Source organism: Polypterus senegalus, chromosome 1, assembly GCF_016835505.1.
Source record: "Polypterus senegalus isolate Bchr_013 chromosome 1, ASM1683550v1, whole genome shotgun sequence".
Taxonomy (NCBI): domain Eukaryota; kingdom Metazoa; phylum Chordata; class Cladistia; order Polypteriformes; family Polypteridae; genus Polypterus; species Polypterus senegalus.
The window spans coordinates 55,830,587-55,843,330 of NC_053154.1; the positions used below are offsets into that span (position 1 = coordinate 55,830,587).

Below are 12,744 nucleotides of genomic sequence, written 5' to 3' on the forward strand. Positions count from 1 at the left end.
CTTAGGAAGTAGTCAAGTTCTTTCCTACTGTTCTATGAGCAAGTTGTTTACAAGATAAGGTGCAACATTTAGTCCAGGTTTGCTTACATAACTTATTCCCATCCTGTTGTAATAGCTCATCTTAAAATCTTTTAGAAGTTGTCAACATCTCTAGCTTGACCTTAATAGTTTTATCCAGACTCCAGCAACCAACCCTGTGTGAAGTAATCAGTTGTCCATGCTGAATGCATGATTCATTATTTAAGTAACAAAAACAATTCTCCTGTATACATTTAACTGATACTTTCCAGAATTTTAAAGATGTGGATCTGGCTCCCATACTGCCTTCTTTGCTAAAGACTATCAGTATTACATGTCCTTTGGCCCTGAGATGCACTTTGATGCCCTTTTTTGGGTTGCTTGTTGACCAGAATTTCCTACAGCACTTCACATGGACTCTCACTAGTGCATAAGCCTTTGTCTTCTACGTCCATCACTTGCTTGTTTGCAGGAACTACCTGTTTTTTTCTTCTGCCGGCATAACTAAAACATTACAGTTAAAAAATATCACATGTTGTGCTATCTGGACTTCACATTATTCTCTGCTAACACATTTTACCCAAGGTAATCCTGGTAATCTGGTTAAGATTACAACATTCATTTTTTGTAATTACAATTCATATTGGATAAATGACACGGAGTAAGAAGCAGAAACTGAATTGGCAACCTTGGACTTTAAAGTTCAATGCTTCAGTCACTATGCCACACAGTGTACAATAACAGACGCTGCGTCTGAAAACAGTTTTGAATGACTAATGGAAACGAAGAATGTGAACATGCTTTTATTAAGTGAAGCTAACAAGAGAAAACATAAGAGACTCTTAATAGAGAAAATAAAACTTTATAAGCTCAGAAGACAAAGTCAGGGAGAAGCAGAATTTGTCTTGGAGCTGCAAATGGCGGAAAGAGTGATGAGCCTAGAGTAAATTAGTGACAGAGTACCGAAAGTGAAGACAAATGTAGAGCCAAGAAATCTAGTGACAGTACAAGCGTACATGGCAATGTCAACAAATAAGGACAATGAAATGCAGGAGATTTGCCAAGAAAACAAAACATTATTAACCTCGTAGAAAAGCAGACAAGCAGTTGGTAGTGAAGGAATGGAACAGCTGACAAAGAAACAATTGACAAAAGGGATTGGCACTTATGGCCTAGGAGTGTAGTGGAATGATAATGCAGGTATTACTGCTGCTGCCTTATAATTTCATGAGACTGAAACCTATTGAATTACTGTCATTATGGAGTATGAATATTCTGCATGTGTCCAAAGGGGTTTTTCACACACCTGCATATTAGGTTGTTCGGCACATTCTGAGTAAGTGTGGATATGTATTTAATAGGCGGCATGACTAAGGTGTTCAATTTTTTTGCGGGCAGTCACTGTGGAAAAAGGAACAGAAATAGCAGACAACTACAAAGTCAAGAAAAGTGTTTGTCTGCATATTAGATGTATTAGCTTTACATTTTGCCCATTAACTTTCATTACTTCACGATGATAAAAAAAAAAAATACAAAATATAATAGCAGCTAATCTAGAATCATCTAAATTTATTAGGACAGCATATATTCTTTGGCAGATATTTTCAGATGAAATTTAATTTAAGTATTCCACATAGAAAGTAAAAATATTAGATTTGATACAAAATGGGAGGTCTTAAACGTGAAAGTATCCCTCATGAGAAGGACATAAGAGTCATTGTGAACTCATCACTATCAACATTCAGATAGTGTACAAAAGCAATCAAGAAGGCTAATAGAATGTTAGGTCATATTTTAGCATGCTGTGCAGACTACAAGTCCAAAGAGGCTGTGTTTAAACTTTATAACGCACTGGTGAGGCCTCACCTGGAGTATTGTGTGCAGTTTTAGTCTCAAGGCTAGAAAAAAAGACATAGCAACAGTAGAGGAAGTTCAGAGAAGAGTGAATGGGCTGATTTCAGGACTGCAGAATATGAGTTATGAGGAAAGACTGAACCTTGTCAGTTAAGAAGACTGAGATTAAGGTGACAAGACAGGAGTTTTAAAAAAGTATAAAGGGAATTAGTACAGTGGATTGAGGCTGTCACAGTTGGACACTTGTTAAGGGTATATTTTACACAAACTTGGAAAGTTTTTCACGCAGACAACCACAGGCATATAGAATAAATTACTGCAGTAGTGAGTAGGACTTTGGGGACCTTCAAATCGATTTGATGTTATTTTAGAGAAATTATGTGGCTACCTTTGGTGAGCTTTGTTAGGCTGTATAATGTTCTAATTATTATTTTGTGTTGACATGACCACTTTTGAAGAACTTGTGGATATTTTACTTCCACAGCTAGAGGCATCCAAATCAATGTGTGTCCAGCTTGACATATGAAGGATTGTCACTTTAGATTTTTTCAGTGAAAGGCAAATACTGGGGCACTATAAATTGCACAGTATAGTTATTCTTTTCTTTAATTGTTTTTTTTATTTCATTTTTATTTGTGCACAATGCTTTTCCTTGCACAATAGGTTTTATTTTGCCATATTTTCTCTTTTTGTTGTTTTTCTAAAAATATTTATCTTTTCAGTAAATAAAACTCTTTTCAGTGGTAAAATCACAATTCATGTGTGGCTAATATAGCATATGTAAGAAAACTTATATTGACTGTATGCTGTTGTTGAAATTATTTCAGAAGAGGCTTACTTTACCTTGAAAGTTTACTCTCCATGGGTGCTTACCTTCCTTTAAATGTTTAAAACGTTTGCAACAATTTGTCACTGCGTGTATTTTTTCTGCATGTATAATTCATTGTTTGCATTTATCAGCACAGATAGGTGCCTGTTTTCTGAAATATTAAACTGGAAAAAAGTGGATTTAGGAAATGGGAAAATTAGTATTCTATAAAGAACAAATAAAAGAAAAGAAAGACTATTCAAATTAAGTACGGAAATTCAGTCGGTGGCAATTAACCATTTTTCGACAAGAAGAAAAATACATTTGTCAAAGATCTCTGGTGACAGATACATGAACAAGCAGGAGTATGCAGTTACTTGACAATGGGATGAACACAAACTAAATAAATGTGAAGAATCTCAATAAGTAAATCTTGGCAGACAGAAGACACCACCTTAAAGACACAACAGCTAACAAGACTGAATTTAATAGGACTGGTGTTGTCACATCTACAGAGTACAGTGAGATTCTTAATTGTATGTCCAATCATGCATCAGAGCACCATTTTCTGGGCTCAATAATAAACAACGATGTATTCAGATACATAATTCCATTTTAATTATTAGAAAATATCAACAAGCTTACCTGGAATACCCATATATTAAAAGCCAAAAAAAACATAGATAGATAGATAGATAGATAGATAGATAGATAGATAGATAGATAGATCTTTATCTGTCCCATGGGGGAAATTTGACTTTTTAAAGAAGCTCTTTAAATAAATAAATACATAAACAGATAGATAGATAGATAAATGCATATTTATACATACACACTATATTGTATGAACATACACCAGAATAACTAAACAGGAGGAACATTTTAGCATATGACATGAACACTGCATTTTATACAAGAGTACACTTCACCCTTTTGTGAAACTGCCTCTTAACCCAAGTTCAAAATGAGGAGAACACATCCAAAAACCTACACCTGGTCTGAATGCTAAAAACAGGCCTCACTCCAGGCAGCCAAGAACACCAGGAAGAAAGAAAGAATTCTGACTTGGTAGTCCCAGTCCGAGTGAGGCACTATAAAGGTATATTGCTGTTGGTATAAAGGAGCCACAGTAATGTTTTTTGACACAGTTCTGCTGAATAATTTGTTGGATGAAAATCCTCAATGTTAGTGTGCAAGACAAAGGATTTTTAAGCATTTTTCATAATTGCCATCAATTTTGTTTCATTCTCTCCTCCACTACTACCTCAAGAGTGTATCCCTTAACTGAGCCGGTCATTTTAATTAGCTTGTAGATTCGGTGGGCCTCTCTTGAAGTGATGTTACCAGCCCAGCACACCACAGTATAGAAAATCACACTGGCCATCACAGAATTTAAAGAAGATGTCACTTCCCACATTAAATGAACAATGTTAAGGAAAAAAGAGGATTCACTGCCCTTTCTTATATAGTTCCTCTGTGTTCCAAGACCAGTCCAACCTGTCATTAATGTGGACCCCTAAGTACTTGTAGGAGTAGAGCACCACCACTAACTGAGCACAAATGCCTCCTGACATGGTGAGAAAGGCAGCCCCCTAAGGACCCCTCAGCCTGCCATTCTAAAGCAAGCTGCCAACTGAGACTGGGTGTAAATTTGCAAAAGTAAACACCTTATCCTTTTTTACGCAAAAAAGTTTAAATAATAATTTTATGTATATTTTTTTAAAATATTAAATACATTTAATAATTCTTTGTGCCCCTGAATTGAACTAAGCAGGTGAATAAAACAGATGGCTGAAAGTTACTATTTAGAAATTACTTTGTAAATGCACATTTTCAGCTTTTGTAGATGTTAAATTGAAATGCCTATACAAAACTTATGGACAGTATAGCCCCTTAAACTCAGCAGGTGGATTGGATGTCTTTTTGTTAAATAGAGATTGGGATTGTCTATAAAAATCATTATCAGTGTGCTTCTAGTTTAAAGCCAGTTGAACCCCAGGGCTTAGCCCTCAGAGAGGAAAAGAAATCAGAGAAGAATAGGAGATGAGATAAGTAAAGAAACTGTGCATATGTTGGTAGGCAAGTAGATCAGCTACTTCATTAGTCAGGTAGGGAGCAAAAGCCCATAGAGGAAGACCCAGAGGGGGATGAATGGTAAATTGTGCTATTTAGACTCATCCTTTCCTTTGTGGGTTTTTCTAACTCTCTTTGGTATCGTTCTATTAGGAAACACATTCTTTTTCACAAAGCCATTATATAAATGGTTACACATAGCATATGGCAGTAGACTAAAAATTACTATACACTAGAATTTGATTCAAAAGAATACAGTAAAAGTATACAATATGAGTATTTTCACAATTGCTGTTTATTGTAGATTAATGTACAATATTGAGAATGAGTTAAAATTAAGATAACTATTGAGCTAGTGAGGAAGCACAAAACGTAACTGAATGATATAAGCCCTGCAAGAAACAAAAATGGCACCAATATAATGAAATATATAAATAAGGCAAGGAAGCAAAAAAAAATTTTAATTGGCTAAACACCATAAATTAGTGGTCTCAAACTACGGTCCTGGAAGGTCTCAGTGGCTGCAGGTTTTCATTCTAACCCTTTTTTTAATTAGTGACATATTTTTGCTGCTAATTAAATTTCATTTGAATTAATTTCTGAGTGGAGTTTGTATGTTCTCCCCGTTTCTGCGTTGATTTCCTCCCACAGTCCAAAGATATGCAGGTTATGCAGGTTAGGTGCATTGGTGATCCTAAATTGTCCCGTGTGTGTGCCCTGCGGTGGGCTTTTGCCCTACCCGGGATTTGTTCCTGCCTTGCGGCCTGTGTTGGCTGGGACACCCAGCCCCGTGATCATGTGTTAGGATGTAGCGGGTTGGATACAGACTGACTGGCTGACTAAAGCATGAACAACAGACTGGAGTACCCCCATCTCATATAGGATTGTTGTGAGACACAGTTCTTAACAACAATATGGGCCCACGATCAAAATCAAAACATTAGAAAAATTGGAATTCGAATAGGCCATTCAACCCAACAAACTCATCCATCCTATTCACCTAAAATGTCCAAAATAACATAATTTGAGATCTTAAGGTCCATAAATACTACTCTCTACCACACTACTTATTTAATGTATCTCTGTTTTTTTGAGTGAAGAAAAATGTATAACATTTGTGTGAAATTTGCCCTTAACAAGTTTCAAACCATGTCCTTGTGTTCTTGCTGCAGAATCTTACGATAAGTATTTGTGTGTCTGTCTGTCTGTCCAGTTGCTATGCTCTGTCATTTCCAAAGCACGGTACATCACACATATTAACTCTGCCATTACGAATCCCATACCAAATGGCATATAACTGAGACCTTTTTTGCATGATAGACTGCAAATGTTAATGCTGAGATCTACATTTATTACTTAGATTTCAGCCCATCTTAAATAGGTAGTACAGCTAGTTTATTTTAAAGTAGCAACTGGGAAATACTGTACTAATTTCCTTCATAATTTTAAAGATTTCAATCATGTCACCCCTTAATCTCCATTTGGTTAAATAATAGGTTTGATGTTTTTTAAGCTGAAGTTATGTTACAGTTATAATATATACATAATATATATGCATTTGCTATGCAAAACTGTGCTCTGTAATTAAGCATTTTCTACAAAAAGCATTTTCTGGGCATGCCCTGTGTCTTGTAGCTTCCATTATAAAATGCCAGGACAGGCTATATATTTTGTAAAATTTATAGAAAATGCTTAACTTTAGAAAACAATTTCATTTGGAAAATGCATACATACCTCGTTTGTTAAGAAATAAACTTTGACTTAAAAACACCAAACTTTTCCTTTAAACTGAAAAGTTTTAATTCTCTCCATCTCTCCTGATGTCTCATATCTCTTAGCCTATTTTCTTTTCTTTTGACTTTCTTTAGTGCTACTATGTCCTTTTTGTAATACAAAGGCTGAAGCTGTACACAGTACTGTAGTGAGGCTTCACTAGCGGGTTATACCTTGTGGTCCCCGGCCGGGACGCCCAGGAGGACCAGAGGAGTTCTTGTGCCTCCTCCAGACCGAGAGGGGGCGTCGGTCCTGGTTATGTTGGGGGCCTCGGGTAAAATGCTTGGAAGCCCAGCCCTGTAGGGACCCGTGGCCACCGCCAGGCGGCGCCCCAGTGCCTGATTATCCCAGGAGCCCGGCACTTCCGCCACACCAGGAAGTGCCAGGGGGAAGACGACAGGGGTGCGCAGCCAGCACTTCCGCCACACGGGGGTGTGTCTGCGGGAGATTGCCGGGAAGCAGCTGGAGCCCATCCGGGTTCCCATAAAAGGGGCCGCCTCCCTCCAGTCAGCAGTGGATTCGGGTGGAAGTGGACAGAGCTGGAGAGAGGACTGGAGGCGGCCAGGAAAGAAAGGCACAGGAACTGTGAGCCCTGGACTTTGGGGAATCGGTGCAAGAGGCACTGGGGATTGGGTTGCACGTGACGTTAATTTGTAAATAGTGTAAATAAATAGTGTGTGGTGATGAACAATATGTTGTCCGTCTGTGTGTGTCCGGGTCAAAGTTCACAACCTGTACAACTTAAATACAAGTTCCTTTGATTTGTACATTGTGATATACAACCTAACATCTTAATAACTTTCTTGCAACTCCTAGATCATTCTGATAGGATGTAATTTCAAGGTTTAGACCTCCCATTATGTATTTAAATGTGAATTTTTTAATTTCTATGTGAAATACCTTAAATTTATTTACATTAATTTCATCAGGTCCCTCTTTGACAATTTACCTGATTCTCTATTATCTGCCCTTCCTCCTAATTTGGTATCATCTGCAAACTTAACCAACTTATTGAATATATTCTTGTTTAGATCACTTTACACATTACAAATAGCAGCATCTCCACCACTATTAATATCGCCTAATTCTGAAAAAAGTTCCACTGACTATTACTCTTTGATTCCTGTTTCTGAGCCAATTTTGTACGTAACTACACACTGCGCCTTGAATTCCCACTTTTTGGCTTGATCACTAACCTTTCATGAGAGACTATATCAAATGCCTTCTGAAAATCAAGGTAAATATTGTACCATGACCCTCTCTTATCACACGCTTTTGTCATTGACTATCAATATAAAATAGCAGCATGGTGATGTGTTTTATCATTATTTCAAAGGAATCAATGGTAAAATGGAGATAAATATGCAAAATATTCAAAACCTCAAAATCATAAGTGATACAGTACATTCAGAAAGCAAAAGACGTTATATTAATATTTAACCACCTAGCCATGCATGTAAATGGGTATTTATACTCTTCAGACACTTAACAAAATATATAGAGCAACAGAGAAGAAAGGCTGGTATTTAGCTAAAACACTGAGCAGTGGAATTATCATAACAAATTGTGCTGCAAGATGAATGATACATTTGTAATTACAGCCTAAATGCTAAGTAAAATGCTGAGACCTCAAATATGGACTTATCTCGTTACCTGTCGGGATGGCTTCTGAATGTTAACGTTTTGCAAACATGAAGTCTGTTAGAAAAATTGTAGGGGTTAAATGTTTTCAATGTAAATGCAAACTGTACTTCTTGTTAGTGAGAGTACAGTTGACATCAATGTATGAAAAATGCTGAGAAACAAAAAAAAAATCTTAAATCTTTTAAACTTTCATGCTAATATATAGTGAAGATAAATCCTGAGTATGTCTAACTACTTAAGAAAACAAAATTTGTTACCTGTATATATCTGAATATGTATGTATATGCATACATACACCAGATGACTCTGCCTATCTTTAGAATATGTAAAGAGGAATATCCTAACATTACTGTTTAATAAAATTCAACAGAAAGTGCCTGCTGTGACTTCAATGCACTGACACTGCATAAAGAAGTAGGTGAGTGTGTCATAATCTCTTTGAAAATCATCATGTATAAAAAATGTAATGGGAATGTCTCCAGATTTGTTGTCAATTATTTGAGTCACCCTCACACACAGTACTGTTGTTTTAGTTAATATAAATTCACTGCAGAGGAAACTCTTCAGGAAAAAATGTTAGAAATTGAAGTCTAATCTTTGGTGTAACATGAAGAGTTTTTAATGTAACAACTAGACCATTTAACATATATATTTTTACAAGAAGAGTTTAACCCAACAAAAGGGAGTCATATATTTAATTACAGTGCATCTAATAGTGCTCTCCAAATGTATTACATGCAGAAGAAACACTAATTTAATTGTATTTAAAGACTGTAGCGTAGAAAAGTAAAAATAATGTCTCTGAAAGGTATCAATAAGCTAAGGTGACAGAATGTTAAAAACACAGAAACCCACCTTAACTGTTAGACAGTTTATCAATACAATCTAATTATGATCCTTTTTCACTGTAAGTCAATGTCTTACGATAAAAGAGCACTCGGCAAAGAACACTGCAATTAAAAAAATTGTAACATATCTCCGAAAATTACTGCAAACTCCATTAAGGCCTTATCTACTATACTGTCTGAAAATCTTCTAATAATTGGTTTGGTGCTCATACACAGCATTTCCTTAGATCACTTCTTCTGCTCCTATTTTGTGTATTATTTTAGAATTTATATTAATTACTCATTATTATAACAATACCCGTCCTGATTTTTTTCTTTAAAAGGAGAACTATCAGCAGTAACATGAATGATTGTTGCTATTGTTATCCAAGTCTTATTTTTTCATCTTGCAGCTTGCAGAAGAGAAATTATTTACAAGTTTGTAAACCAAGGTTATATGGCTTCCTTGTAAAATGCTACTTATTTTACCACAACTGTGTGTTAACGTATTCTCCATTATATGGTATATTCTTGCATATATTTCTTAATTATTAGCATTACAATATTTTGCCCTAGGCCTAAATTATCTTGTGATAGTGTGGTAGTGTAATGGAGAGATTAATACCTAGTCTATATGTTAATAATATTTTTTATTACTGATGTCTAACAGTATAAACGTTTAAATAATTGTCTAATGATCTAATGTGCAAGAAAGTGTGAACAAACCAGTTTTTATGTTACCCCCATGGTTACATTGAATTGACCAAAGAGGGCCAGTTTTTTGACTTAATTGCATCCTTTCTTTCTTGTTTGTTTGAAACAAGAATAAACTGGAGGTGGGAGACTGTGCCTGAGCTGTTTCATGAGTGAATGTTGTGCCCCAACACTGAAATAGGGAAGGGGTTGTGCCTCAGCTGTTTCATTGATGAATCAGGGGCTATAGAGTCTCAATAAGAGGAGCCCTGCAAAGGCATGATTTCACTCACTGCCATTTTCCACCCATGGAGGAGGTCACTCTAGTCAAGAACCACTTTGGACCAGGCTGGTCCAAAGTCTAATCAACCAGCAAGACATATAATCAGGTTGTATTATTATTTAACCAACACATACTGCTTCTTTATAATTTAGGCATAACATCTACAATGCAAAATTGAATGTGTAACTTTCTCCTGCCTGCTTCAAATTGCCTGGTGTTACAGGTATAAAATAGAGTCGGGGTATTGGTCGTGCGAACAGCAGAAACTTGCAGTGTGGTAAGAGTATCGGGCATTTTGTTAAGCTCTACTTAATAGGACCCTAACATGACAAAACAGGTAGAAACTAGCTTTTAAAAGCTCATTTTGCACCTGTGAACCTTTTTATTGCCCTCCCACATTACATCCTTCAAAAGGATAAATAGCACTTGGGATTTGCCCTATTGGATAACCTAGTTGAGGTGGTCTGTGCTCTGAGAATCAGTTTTCCATTACAGAATTAGCAATCTAATTGGTCCATGAGATGATCCAGAATATGAACGTATACAACAAAGATGATTATGCGATGGCATGCAAAAATGAAAATTAGGCAAAATGTGCTTATTCACTAAAGGAAAATGGTGCATTCCAAATATAAAGTTTTTATATGGTGTTGCTAAATTTGCAGGTTATACTGTCTCTTACAAGGAAGAGTTTCAAAGGTACACCAGGAGAATAATTTAGAAATAACAAAGTGACTTGCCTATCTTTTTGACCCACTGCACACCTACCTCTGTATCCTCTGTCCAACATAAATGCGCATGAAAAAAGATAGTGGCTGTCATTTTGAAGAGCATAAGCAAAAGGAAGGGTTACAAGTTGTTTGGACCATTTAACGTTTACCATCCGAATTCCACTTTCAGCATTTTGAATAATAAATGGGGTTATCGACTTATTTTATCATGTTTATTTTTTTTACAGCATCAAACTATTTACTGGATGCAGGTGCTCTTTCCTATTGGGAAGCTTTTTTTTAGGATTATGACCATTCCTCACCAGTTTACATTTTTCCTTATGATTTTAATTTTTTTCCACTCCATTGTATTGGTTTTCTTTATGTTTTGTTTTATATTTTTTACCCTCTTAATCCTGAACTTTCTGTGTCTCTTGTCTGCTACAATGGCACCTTTAATTAGATCAATAGCCTGAGGAAATGTGGTCATTTTGTTCACAGTTACCTGTTTATACCAGTATTTCTATAAAAAAAAAAAAAAAGACTTACATCTAAGTTTGGGTCACAGAGTTGCAAGAGAGATAGGAAGGCAAGACCAGGTTTTTTAGGAAAATACAGGTACTTTATATTATCTGTATAGAAAAGGCAGGTACAGTCTCATGACTTCATTCAAGATGGGAGCTGTTAGGAGGCATGATATGGACAAGCGTCCTGCTTTAGCTCCCATCTTCAGATTAGAGGAACACTGGTGGCAGACACAGACTAGAGAAGAGAGATCAGGAGAATGCGAGAAAGAGCGAGAAGGGAATCGCTGCAACCAGGAGCCAAATGTTGAGCAGGATGGGCAATGTCAAGTGTGATGGACTACACTGTCAAGTAAGAGTGACCTTATTGTCATACCATCCATACATATTATTACAGCATATAGTGGCATGAAATGGCATTCCCCAGGACCTCAGTGCAACATATACTCAATCAAATAGAACACATACAGTATAACATAAAAAACACAGGATACGTGAAGGACAAGCAAGAAGCTACTATGCTAAAGCTATACCACACTATACTATACTTATTAATTCATTAAATAAATAATGAATAGATCAAATAATTTGTGATAATTATAGATTAATGATAACAACAGCTGACAATAAAACACAATTATAACAGTTCCCACAAAGCAGGGAGAAGGAATTTATCTAACTCTGCTTTCACAAGATATGGTTTGCAATAACTTGCACCTCTTAATCCAATCTGCTAGGCTTAACTTTATTGTCTAATTTAATTGAAAATATTCAAACTGACATTTGTAGAATTCGGTCAATTGGTGAAGGAAACTCCACTTTAATTATATTGTTAGACTTCAGCACAGAGTTTGACATCACTGACCATTCTGTTTTACTGCAGAGGCTAGAAAATGATGTTGGGCTTACAGGCACTGTGCTTGCTTGGTTTAGTGCTTATTTATCAATCGATTCCAGCATGTGCAGAAATGTCACTTCATCATTATACACAGAACTGAAATATGGTTATCCTGCAGGGCTCAGTACTGGGACCTTTACTGTTTTCACTTTACATGCTTCCACTTGGATCTATTATTAGGAAACATAATGTTAATTTTCACTCGTATGCAGTTGACACCCAGTTATACCTTTCTTTTAGACCAAATGAAGTTTCTCCGATGTTGTCTTTAATTAGTTGTGTTAGTGAATTAAAGGAGTGGATGGATGAGAACTACTTGTCTTTAAACACTGATAAAACAGAGGTGTTAATTATTAGGGGGAATGATGCTGATCGCAACAATATTTTGTCATCATGTAACTCAGTTGGAATCACCATTAATTTTACTGACTCAGCCCGCAATGTAGGAATTATCTTTGATTCTAGCATGTCATCGTGTTTCTTCCATCTTAAAAATGTTGGGAAATTAAGACGTTTTCTAAATAAGCAGGATTCTGAGAAATTAATTAATGAATTTATTTCTAGTAGAATTGACTACTGCAATGTGGTGTTCACTGGAAATATAAAATTGTTCTTTATACAGTAGAACCTCGGTTCAAG

At 36.1% G+C, this 12,744-nt stretch overlaps 1 protein-coding gene across 1 annotated transcript in view; it reads right to left on the reverse strand.

Moving 5' to 3' along the window:
- LOC120526187 (protein kinase C-binding protein NELL1-like) overlaps window positions 1–12,744 on the reverse strand; it is a 1,449,010-nt gene that overhangs the window by 1,271,772 nt on the left and 164,494 nt on the right. The window lies entirely within an intron of this gene.